This window comes from Eurosta solidaginis, unplaced genomic scaffold, assembly GCF_040869045.1.
Source record: "Eurosta solidaginis isolate ZX-2024a unplaced genomic scaffold, ASM4086904v1 ctg00001046.1, whole genome shotgun sequence".
NCBI lineage: Eukaryota > Metazoa > Arthropoda > Insecta > Diptera > Tephritidae > Eurosta > Eurosta solidaginis.
In genome coordinates this window covers 847,715-860,882 of record NW_027136889.1, presented here as the reverse complement: position 1 = coordinate 860,882, position 13,168 = coordinate 847,715, and the positions used below count along the sequence as shown (strand labels likewise).

Below are 13,168 nucleotides of genomic sequence, written 5' to 3'. Positions count from 1 at the left end.
TCAGAAACATTTTGCAATATATTTTAAACATTATCTTAGGAAGCAAACGTGGTACATGGAAAGTTGAGCATACAATTTTTCATAATCACGCTTTTCTTTTCTACATAAGCTCACATAACACAGAATCTTTTCTCAGCAGGATCAAACATAAACAGTGCCTGTCTAGTCCACCTTCATGTTCATAGCAATTGCGATGTGGTTTACAAATAGGCGGATAGCCTGCTGGGAAAAAAATCCACGACAAGCATTGGCATACATGCAACCGGAAGATCAGAATAAGTTTGTTGCCAGTCTGTTGATTCTCAAGCTGGCAGGAAGCTACTTAAATGTTTTGCATGTCGCTGTCGTACTTACAAATTGTACTGGCAGAACAAATGCTTTATGCTCTGTTAATGATTTAATGCAGTCATTCACTTCCTTGTTTTAAACTAAGGTTCTTTGACGAAAACGAAATATACATCTGTAAAAGATGAATATATATATATATATATATACCCTAAATAAAAATTTTTAAATATCCAAAGAGCACTTTAAATGTACTCAGAAGCTCCACTTCCTTATAGAAATTTAAATTGGCACCGTCTTTTATTACCAATTAATTTTCTTATTAAAGCGACATTTTAAAAAATGGAAATAAATTGAAAAAGGGTGTACACAACAACTTAAAAACGTTGGGATTGATGCCAGACGTACATAGATCCAACATGATGGATTCGTAAAATTATCGATGCACTAATTTAGACCCTGATCATCATGTTTCTTCGCCACGTCTTCGGTTCATGCGTCTGACCACGTCTTTGGTCGGATGCGTTTGTCAACAGTCTGATAATGAAAGAAGTACGGATTCTAATCCCACAGCCCGGAAAAAAATCTTTGAAGAGATTTACAAGGTATAATCGAAACAACTGGCGCCTTGTCCGTCTTGATGTCGAGTTCTTTAAATCTTTCCCCAAACTTTTTATAAAATAAAAATTTTAAAGAATGCTTTGCAATCGCCACCAACTATCATTTTCAGTTGTTGTTGCTCCTACGCATTTTTTTTTCAAGTTAGTGGTCTTTTGTATCGGGACGCTTCGTTTTTATAGGAGCTTAAAAAAAATTTACGGCGAGGAGACGCACATGCAATATATGACTGACGAATCCCTTATACATTATGCAGTTGACCTTATGCCACAAGGCGCGGCTGAAAGCGGGTGTCTGTCTTGGATTAAGTAGCTTGCAATATAAACGTGTTGTGCCTTGGGCTTGGGACCCGCCACATCAAACCAAACTCCAATGAAAAACTCAACCAACCATCGGGTAAGATAGGAATAGACAGAGCACAAAAAAGGGAGGGGAAAGATTGTGAGGGAGAAAGAGACACTTAAAAAGAGAAGGTAGGGAATAAAAGTATTCGCAAAAGGGGGAGGGAGGGAGAGTAAGATGTAAAAACTTCTTAAAGGTTATGCAGAAAGACAAAGGTAGGGCAGTACAACGTCTGTCAGGTCTGCTAGTACTCAGATCAATTGGAATCTGCTTCCAATTAAAAATAGAGCAAAGCTTTTCTTAAAGACAGAGATATGGGTACAGGTTCACAGAATACCCGGACCCTATCAAGAGAAAGTATAGATGATGGGCTAGTTGATTTCCCTATGAGACCAGAGGTGGGTATTCAAAAACTTAATAGACTTAATAAGGCAGCTTAGGTTAGGTTGAACTGGCCGGTTCATGGGGACCTCATATAGACTGAATGAGTCCGCAGTGTTACCAGTACAAAGGAAGAATATCTGAAACCCCCGTCGAAGAAAAAAGAAATTCAAAATAAATGCATATTTTCCGAGACTTATAACTTGTGATTTGTTAGGCGTAAACTCACACTAAAAGCTACACATTAAAAAAAAATTCAGAAAAATATAAAACATGGTCGAAAATTGTGAAAATAGTTTGAGATTGATTTGCATTGTTTCAGTTACAATATTTACAAAATAGTTTTTTTCAAATTATAAAAAATAAAAAATCGAATTAAGTTGATTTGAAAAAAATAATAAATTATTTGATTTTGAAAAAGTTTCACTGGATTTCAATAAAAAACTCATTTGTCTTGAAAAAGGTTTTATATTAAATAATTTTAAGAAAGTTTCATTTGATTTGAAAAAAATTACATTTGTCATGAAATTTAATTTGATTGGAAAAAAGTTTTATTGAAAGTTAAAAAGTTTCATTTGACTTGAAAAAGATTTAATTTTTTTGAAAAAGTTTTCCTTAAAAAGTTGAATTTGATTCGAAACAAGTTTTATTTACATTGAATAAGTTCCATTTGATAAGAAAAAAGTTTCAATTGAAAAAAGTTTAATTTGATTTAAAAAAAGTTTCATTTGTCCTTAAAAAGTTTCATTTGATTCAAAAAAGTTTTATTTAACATGAAAAAGTTCCATTTGACGTAAAAAAAGTTTCATTTGACATGAAAAAAGTTTTATTGGATTCGAAAAAAAGTTTTTACTTTTAATTTGAACTGAAAGAAGTTGCATTTGACTTGAAAATTTTTCATTTGATTTAAAAACAGTTTCATCTGACTAAAAAAAAGTTTCATTTGACATCAAAACGGGCTGATTTGACTTGGATAATTTTTTGTTTGATTGAAAAAGTTTTATTTGACATAAAACGGGTTCATTTGACTTGAAAATTTGTTTTTTTGACTTGAAAAGGTTTCATTTGTTTTAAGGAACGGTCCATTTGATTTGAAAATAGTTTCACTTGAAATGCAAAAAAAAAAATTGTTAGTTATTGAAAACAATACTTACATGAAGTAATAATACTAAAAGCTAGAAAATAATTTGGTAGGTCCTAGGTACTAGCCATCACACTAATCATCAATCTAGGGCGTTGATCAGACAATTAAATAAAAGCGTTGGGCGCGTGAAATTTCTAAAAATGTGAGGCGTAGCATAACCTGATTAAGGTTCAGTTGGTCTTATATATGATTATCAATAGAAATTTGACCTACCTAATTATTTTCTAACTTTTAGTATTATTACTTCATGTAAGTATTGTTTTCAATAAAACCGTTTAACTAAAAAATTTTTTTTAAATTATTTTATTTTCAAGTTTTTAGTCGTTATTTAATGCCTATTATTTCTCATTCTATTTAGTTCATTTAGTGAGTCATTATTACAGGGACTCTTTCCTGACGAGTTGTTTCAATCTAAGTTCTCAATACATAATCCTGGCAAAGACTTTACTCGACTCTGCGCCACGTATGCTTGTCACTCCTCTAACTCCAATATATTTTGATGTCGATTCTACTGGACTGTATGTAATATTTGTTCCAAATGTGAGCCAAATCGGACATCATAGGTCGCTTTCCATTCATGTATGTATTATGTGTTCCAAATATGGACCAAATCGAACCACAAATACGATTCTTTTGAATATCTCGATCTTTGCGCCACCTAGCGGCAATTTTTTTCATAGGCCGCTTTCTATTCTTGCATGTATTATGTGTTCCAAATATGAGCCAAATCGGATCACAAACACGATTTTTGTGAATATCTCGATCCTTGCGCCACCGAGCGGCGATTTTTTTTTATTGCATTGTCATCGGTTCTGAACTATATTCCAATTTTCAAGCATGTAGCTTATCGGGAAGTTACTTAAATTTTAATTACAAAATTCTTTCACAACGGCCATGCAGCCGGCCTGTCCAGTCAAGCTGAATAAAACCGTTTAAAAAATAAAAAATAAAAAAAAATTCATGTGACTTGAAAAAAGTTTCATTTGACTTGAAAAAGCTTAATTTCATTTGGAAGTTGTTCCACTTAATTTTAAAAAAGGTTTATTTGACTTGAAAAAGTCTTATCATGTTACGTTAATAAAGAGACAAGATCCGTATTCTCACATTTTCGACTAAAATTTTGCAGAATATCTCTTAGCTGTCCTTCCTGAAATACTTACCTTTTTACTAATGGGAAACTAAATAAACATGCGTTATTTTATAATATTTTTTTTTTTTTTTTAGTATTTTATTCATATTCTTTTATTCCATATCTCACATTTGTTTATGCATACTGTATCTTAATTTATTGTGTTATATATATTTTTTTATAAAAATATTTATCTCTTACAACTTTTCATTTAATATTAATAATACTTTTCCCTTTCCTTATAAATATAAACATTATTAACAATAACTAAAACTTTGCATAAATATTGGCTATATATGTATATATATTTACTTGTACACACACACGTATCTATTAGCAATTATGTTTGTATTTGGTTGCGTATTTTCATTTATCCGACATGCATATCTGGCTTCAAAATAAGAAAAAAAGATTAATAAATTTGTATACATACATATGCCCATATATATCTAATATTTAAATGATACCTTTATGTGTTTATATATTTATTATACACATGTATTTATATAATAACTAGCAGACCCGGCAGACGTTGTACTGCCCTAAATTTGGTCTATCTGCATAAATTTTTAATAAGATTTTTCCGCCTAACTATGCCCTCGCCCCTCTACACTTTTTCCTAATCTTTGTATTCACTCCTCCCTCCGTATTTTTCCCTTCATCTATCTCCTCCTTCGTCTCATTCTATCTCTTTCTCAGCCTCCTTCTCCTTCTCTCTTTTCTCTTCTCTCAAGTTTTTCTCATTCTTCTTCATATCTTATTGCCAGTCCCAGAGGTTGGTATGTACTTTGTTCCAGTCTCATTCCGAGTCTCAGTCCCAGTCCAACTCCGAGTCTCAGTCTCAGTCCCAGTCCTAGTCCTAGTCCTAATCCCAGTCCAGTCCGTCTCTGGTCTACTTCCCGGAAAAAAATCATCGCAAATATTAATACTGGCAAATTTATATACCAAATTTCAGGCAAATCGAATAGGACGTATATAAATAGGTATGTGGGTATTATTAATTCATGTCTTTATTTCGGCTTCGCATGCATATTTATCAGTTTTGCCAGGTTGATGCGGCTAAATCGAATATCACAATGAAAATTACTTTACAGCTCTCAGCAAGAGCTCTCCTTTGATATCCATAATATACACACATTCTAGGGGTATCTGGGTCCATGTTTTGGCCTATATCTCGAGACCCTACTCACCCAGCGGTGTAAAACTTAGCACACATCAACAGCTCCAATTTGATACCCACAATGTAAAAACACATTCTAGGTGTATCCGGGTCCACGTTTTGGCCTATACCTCCAGACCCTAGTCACCAATAGGTATGAAATCTACCATGTACTAAAGCACTCATCAACAGCTTCAATTTGATACCCATAATGTAAAAACACTATCTAGGTGTTCACGGGCCCATGTTTTGTGGCCTATATCTCGAGACCCTAGTCACTCAGGGGTGTGAAAATTTCCCTCTAATAAATCACTCATCAACAGCTTTCATTTGTTGTCCATATTCTATAAACACATTCTAGGGGCACCTGGGTCCACGTTTTGGCCTATAGTTCGAGACCCTAGTTACCCAGGGGTATGAAAATTACCCTCTACCAAAGCACTCATCAACAGCTTTCATTTGTTATCCATATTCTATAAACACATTCCAGGGGTACCCGGGTCCACGTTTTGGCCTACATCTCGAGACCCTGGGCGTCGATCCTGAATTTTCTTTGCTATAAACCTCACGGAGCCCGAGACCTTTCCAACGAATGTGAAACCGTGGAAATCGGTTTTTGCGCTCTGGAGTTATAGCGTCAGGAAAGAAAACCCGACTTATTTTTATATTATAGATTAAATTATATGTATATTCGTATGATTTATTTATATGTACACATTTTTACTTTTTATGCACAATATTTTATGTATGTATGTCTGTAGCGTAGGCGTCCTTGTATGCTTATTTGTTGTAACGATGCTTGAACCATGCAGTGTAATATATGTATATATATATGCCGATCTCAGAAAGAGGCTGCATTTAGTTGAGTTTAAGAAACTTATTCAAAATAATTTACTCGAGCTAAATATTTCTTGAGCTTTGAATTTTGGCAGTACATGCATACTTGAGCTTTTATTCCTTCAGCGCTCCACTTATCAGTTGCTTTGAGTATCTTTATTTTCACTGCTGGGTTGCAACATGTTACTACATATATACATATATGGTTTTATGCACTGCATGAATGATTTTTCATGTCAAATTTGATATATTAATTTTTATTTTTGTGCTTTTTGCATGAACATGAAATGCATTTCACTCTCGTTGGCTTTTAGCTAGCAATGAAATTTCCATGAATATTTTATGCAAATATTTTTTCTGTTGTAATAATATTTTGAGCTTTTTATTTTAGTTTATTTTTTGTTTTGTGTGTTTGTAATATCTTTAGCATAGACACATACTTATATGGCTTTAATCATTTTTCCATATTATTTATGCTCTTTATAATATGCCGCGTATCGTAAACATGCATAATCAATATTAATTTATTAAAATACACATTTCTATGTATCAATTTTTATTTTTATATTTTTTGCTTCAATTTTAATTACATATTTGTTTTTATACTCAGCTGAGCAGAGCTCACAGAATATATTAACTTTGTTCGCATAACGGCAATCCGTAACGGCATAAAGTAATGGAGGTAGATATAGACTTCTATATATCAAAATGATCTGGGCGAAAAAATAAATTCATTTAGCCATGTCCGTCCCTCCGGCCGTCCATAAACACGATAACTTGAGTAAATTTTGAGGTATCTTGATGAAATTTGGTATGTGGGTTCCCGGGCGCTCATCTAAGATTGCTATTTAAAATGAACGAAATCGAACCATAACCACGCCCACTTTTTCGATATCGAAAATTTCGAAAGACAGAAAAAGTGCGATAATTCATTACCAAAGACGGATAAGGAGATGAAACTTGGTAGGTGGCTTGACCTTATGACGCAGAATAGAAAAAAAAAAAATTTTGTACAATGGGGATGGCGCCGCCCACTTTTAAATAAGGTAATTTAAAGGTTTTTCAAGCTGTAATTTGGCAGTCGTTGAAGATATCATGATGAAATTTGGCAGAAACGTTACTCATATTACTATTTGTACGCTAAATAAAAATTTGCAAAATCGGATGGCGAACACGCCCACTTTTAGAAAAAAATTTCTTTTAAATCAAATTTTAACAAAAAATTTGATATCTTTACAGTATATAAGTAAATTATGCCAACATTCAACTCCAGTAACGATATGGTGCAACAAAATACAAAAATAAAAGAAAATTTCAAAATGGGCGTGGCTCCGCCCTTTTTCATTTAATGCGTCTAGAATACTTTTACTGTCATAAGATGAACAAACATTTACCAATCCTTGTGAAATTTGGTAGGGGCATAGATTCTATGAGGATAACTGTTTTATGTGAAAATGGGCGAAATCGGTTGAAGCCACACCCAGTTTTTATACACAGTCGACCGCCTGCCCTTCCGCTGGGCCGTTAACATGATAACCTGAACAAACATCGATATATCTTTACTAAACTTAGTTCACGTACTTATATGAACTCACTTTATCTTGGTATAAAAATGGCCGAAATCGGACTATAACCCCGCCCACTTTTTCGATATCCAAAATTACAGAAAATGAAAAAAAATGCCATAATTCTATATCAAATATGAAAAAAGGGATGAAACATGGTAATTGGATTGGTTTATTGACGCAAAACATAACTTTAGAAACAACTTTGTAAAATGGGTGTGACATCTACCATATTAAGTAGAATAAAATGAAAAAGTTCTGCAGGGCGAAATAAAAAACCCTTGAAATCTTGGCAGGAAAACTGTTCGTTGTATTGTATATATAAATAAATTAGCGGTACCCAACAGATGATGTTCTGGGTCACCCTGGTCCACATTTTGGTCGATATCTCGAAAACGCCTTCGCATATATAACTAAGGGCCACTACCTTTTAGAACCCTCATTAATACCTTTAATTTGATATCCATAACATACAAACACATTCTAGAGTCACCCCTGGTCCACCTTTATGGTGATATCTCGAAAAGGCGTCCACCTATAGAACTAAGGCCCACTACGTTTTAAATAATCATTAACACCTTTCATTTGATACCCATATCGTACAAACGCATTCTAGTCACCCCTGGTCCACCCTTATGGCGATATCTCGAAAAGGCGTCCACATGTAGAACTAAGACCTACTCCCTTTTAAAATACTCAGTAACACCTTTCATTTGGTACCCATATCGTACAAACACATTCTAGAGTCACCCCTGTTCCACCTTTATCGATATCTCGAAAAGGCGTCCACCTGTAGAACTAAGGCCCATTCCCTTTCAAAATACTCATTAACACCTTTCATTTGATACCCATATCGTACGAACGCATCCTAGTCACCCCGGGTCCACCTTTATGGCGATATCTCGAAAAGGCGTCCACCTGTAGAACTAAGACCTACTCCCTTTTAAAATACTCAGTAACACCTTTCCTTTGGTACGCATATCGTACAAACACATTATAGAGTCACCTCTGTACCACCTTTATGGCGAAAAGGCGTCCCCCGATAGAACTATGGCCCACTCCATTTTAAAATGCTCTTTAATACCTTCCATTTGATACCCATGTCATACAAACACATTCCAGAGTTACCCTAGGTTCATTTCCCTAAATTGTGATTTGCCCTTATTTTTTTTTCTCCAAAGCTCTCAGCTGAGTATGTAATGTTTGGTTACACCCGAACTTAGCCTTCCTTACTTGTTCTAACAGACGTTTGTTTTAAGTCAGTGCATTGCCTACTTTGCATAAAGTTTCGATTTAAGAGTAGGGGTTGATATAGGAAAGGGTCTGTGATTTTGGTATTTGTGGATACGAGTTCAGTATTAAATTTGAAATAATAGGATTTCTCTAATTTTTATTTTTGATTAAGCACATCCCAGCTAGCATTTTTTGAAAATTTTGATCAAAAAATATTTAAATATCACACCCCAAGATGATTAAAAACGTTCAAATTTAAAGGCATTTTCTGTTCGAAAATTAATGTACGTCGGAGAAGAATGTACCTTAAATGTGATTATTCTTATATAATCATTTATGATTCATATTTCGAAAAGCTTTTTTTTCATACTTGATATCATTGTAAAATTGAGCTTTAATTGTTTTAGAGTTAGTTAGCGAATACTAACACATATGTACCAGTAGGGTACTTAAGTATTAAATGGGTATATTTACTTGAATGTTTATAACTTTTGTATTAGTTCATCGATTTTGTTGAATGAAAGCTTATTTTTTTTTGTAATAAAAGAGAGCTTAGAGAGAAAAAAAATCTGCAAAAAAATAAAAAGTTTTCGAGATCCTTCCTCGCAAAGAACAAATTTTTTTATATTTTTACAAAAAAAATTGAAAAAATTCGTAATGATTGTTCGTTATCTTTGAAGCTGCAGGGCCTAGCAAAAAGTGTTGTATGCACAGTTTGTAGCAAATTGTATTGCCTTTTGAAGGTTTCCAACTGTTTTGGAATTGCTTAATTCGTTCTTGAGATATATATGATTAAGTGGACCCAATTTTTTATTTTTTTTTTGAAAAAACGGTTATTCGTAAATATCTCATAAACGTTACCGTAGAATTAAAAATAACCTAGATCTTCGGAATCAGGCGGTGATTTTACATAGGAATTTCATAATGGCGTCTCTGGTGCATTTTGGCTCTAAATCAGTGTATTTAAAATTGCTAGTAGTAAATTAAGAGATTCCTCGACTCACATACGCCAGATATCGACAAATACCACCTCACAATACTTTTGCGGGGAATATCTGTTCAATTATTTGGTGATATCTCTAAATACTTGCAAACTATTGTTGACTACTGAGATACAAGAAAGATTACAAACGGAAAGTTTTATTGATTTAATATTTTTAAACTTAATAGAACAGATCTCCCTGAAGAAGGCGCGATAACATCGAAACGCTTAGGGTGATAGAGGAAAGATTTAATATTTTCCCCTTATATTTATCGGCCGAAAATCTCAAAACTAAACAAATAAGAAATCAAAAAACTGACTCAAGTGTAGAATAAAAACTTTTCGGAAAATAGATTTTTAAAGCGACTCTCGTTGTTGACATTTAAAACGGAAAAAATGCATTCCCTTACCATTCCGTTCCCTTGGTAATCGCAATGTATATTCATAGGAATAATTCAAAACAATGGCTAAATTTCTGAAAATGTACCACCTTTTGTATCACCCTATACTTTTGCAAATTTCACTATTATTATTATTTTTTTCATTTCTTATTGTTATCATATTTATATTGTTATACTTTAGTATATATTTACGTAATATATTTAACTTACTTAAATATAAATATATTTAAACTTTAAAGTTAGCTGGGTTGATTAAATTTAAAGGCCGCCAAGCAACTCTTAACTATGTCAGCTGCTAAAAAATACAGTCATTGTCATAGAAACACATTTCGCTAGAGAGGTAACATTTAGCTCATTTAATTATTTAATTTTTTCATAATTCAATTTTTTTTTTTGTTTGATTTTTTATTTTTTTTTTTATTTTTGCTTATGCCGTTATGCTATTCGTTTACGTTTATTTAAATTGTTTACTGAATCAATAGCTGTTTTTATTTGCTTATATTTTGTATTTCCCTATTATATGATTTTCTTGCTTTGTTTGAACACTAACGAATGCTCCAGCTATAAATTACTTGGGTTATGTCTTCTTACCGTTGTTGTTGTTGTTGTAGCAATTGTAATTGTTGCTCTTCGCGCTTATGTCGCAAACGTTACGAGTAGCGTTATAAATAGCAGTAACATTGTATTATGATAAATGTTAATCGACTGACATCCACTTCCTGGACCCGTATTGCTGCCCCGCTCTTTGTAGAGCCAACCATTTTGATTTCATGAGCCATCTTCGTATCGGCTCTCTTTGTACGAGGCTTCGTTTTTCTGGAATCTAGATTGCAGGATAGAACAAAATAGTTGATAGATGTTAATCGCTTTTGGATAGCAAATGGATAAAGTTAATAAAAGATATCACATATCGACTGTTGTGTGGAATATCTCTCGCTATGTTGCCAGTTCGAAAACACTATCGTTGAATATTTTTTTGCAAAAATGCCGTACTTCAGAACCCTTTTTTAAAAACATCTTATCCCAGAATTTCGGTAAAGAACGACCAACATAATTTTTTTTTTTCATAAACGCTTAATCTAAGGTCAAAACGTATTAAAATAGGTCATTTTTGCAACAAGCGCTGAATAGTGCGTTCTTTAACGAAATCCAGGATAGCACGTTTTTGAAACGAATTCTGAAATACGTTGCTTTTGGAAAATAATTTGATTTCATGGCGATTGTAGTTTTTCTGTGCAAATCGTTTAGGTAATTTTCAAGTTTTTATAAAAAGTGTACCGGGACTCCAAGTTTTAGCACCCAAATCAGTAACCGTATTTATTATTAAATTGAATTTATTAGTCTACATGAAGGTCACACAAGATTTCTTGCTAAGTTGACGCGTTTAGTAGTTATTCGAGTTTAAAAGTTCAATTTAAAATTGTATGTGATTCCCCACACGATTTTTATGGAAAAACTTAAGTCGCGATGAGGCGCCTCTAAGCATTAAAAAAGAAAGGTAAAATTTTTATAAACTATCTTTTTGAATGACTTAAGCAATAATTTCGCCATACCAACAGAAAACAAATATTTTTTTTTGGCCACACTATTTATGTTAGGCTGATTTCACTAAAGCCCATCCACCATAATCCCAAATTTCACAGTTATCATTTTTTCCATGTAATTTGTAAAAAATTAGTTGACACGTATGTATTTATAATTTTATGGAAAAAAATGTTTCCCCCTTTCGTCGAATTTTTAAAATTAAGGATCTCGTACTCAATTACATGGCCACGCCAGTTTCAAGCGTTGATCCCTGAATACGTCTTGCTGATCATAAAATTTGGCATTTTTACTCCACTTTTTACCACAATGATCTCAAAAATTGTTAAAGCTTTTTGTTTTGTTGAAAAATGCAAAGTTTTAGGCTCTGCAAAAATTTTTCAGGCATCAACCGTTTTTTTTTAGATATTTGCGCTTGAAACTAGTGGTCATGTATCTAAGTACGTGACTCGCAATTTCAAAAAATCGAAGAAAGCGGTAACAATTTTGTTTTGCCAAAATACAAAAAAAAAGACGTGTGAACTATTTTTTGAAAAAAAAAAAAAACCAAAAAACCTTGGAAAATATGATAACATAGAAGTCTGTGATGATGGTGGCTGAACTTTCGTGGAATCAGCCATACGAGTATATGTTACATGTATTTACATGTATATGTATATACTTTGTTTACATTCATCACACACATGCTCACCGTGACCTCATTGTCATCTTCTCTTTGGTTTTTCTTTCCAGGCCTCTCCATATCTACAAAAATAGTAAGTAAAATATAAACTAATCATAAATATTTTTTCATGTTAGGATCTTTGTTATATAATAAAAATTTAATATCTACATTAACCTGGGTCGATTTGTATGGACGAAAGTTAACTGAAAAAAAATGGCGAAAGGGCCAATTTTTCGACCAAAACACTCCCCAAAACAAAAAAAAATATTTTTTTTTTCTAAAAACTATTGTATAAACGATGGCGATAACAGTTATTGAAAAACAAAAAATATATAATAAATAAATAATTTTTTTTGGGTATGCGTAGTGGAACTTTTTTTCTGAGTCCAAATCCTATCGAAAAATCCATGGCGCGATATAGGTTAATAAATCGGCCCAGCCTAATCTACGTATAACAAAATAATAAGAGACCGATTATTTAATCAACATTATTTTAAACGTGTAATTAATTAGCAAGATAGACTCATATAGCTTTACACAATTGGTTTTCTCTGGGCGCGCCCTCGCGATGATATTTCCCGACTTAGTGTGGATTAGGATTAGGACCTCCTTATGTTAATCTGGATCAACCGGCTGAGGTTGGTGTGGTTGAATATGCCAAAAGCTTTTGGCAATTTAAGTGCCGCGAGTACAGTCCCATGATGGAGTTTTGGTTGGTTTAGTCCGAAATATATATGGGTGTTAATGGCGTTTGACGCGGTGGTAGTGATATGCATTTTACGGAAGCCATGCTGTTGGCTGCCTAACAGAATAGTTGTCTCTAAATGAATGACATCGGTAGATACGACTCACCATCGTTAGCTGAATTTCCGTGCTTTGTTATTGA

The 13,168-nt window shown here is 33.2% G+C and overlaps 1 pseudogene; it reads right to left on the bottom strand.

The window, feature by feature from the left end:
* Positions 1-9,101: 9,101 nt before the first annotated feature.
* Positions 9,102-13,168, bottom strand: part of LOC137235666 (opioid-binding protein/cell adhesion molecule homolog) — a 121,035-nt pseudogene continuing 116,968 nt past the window's right edge.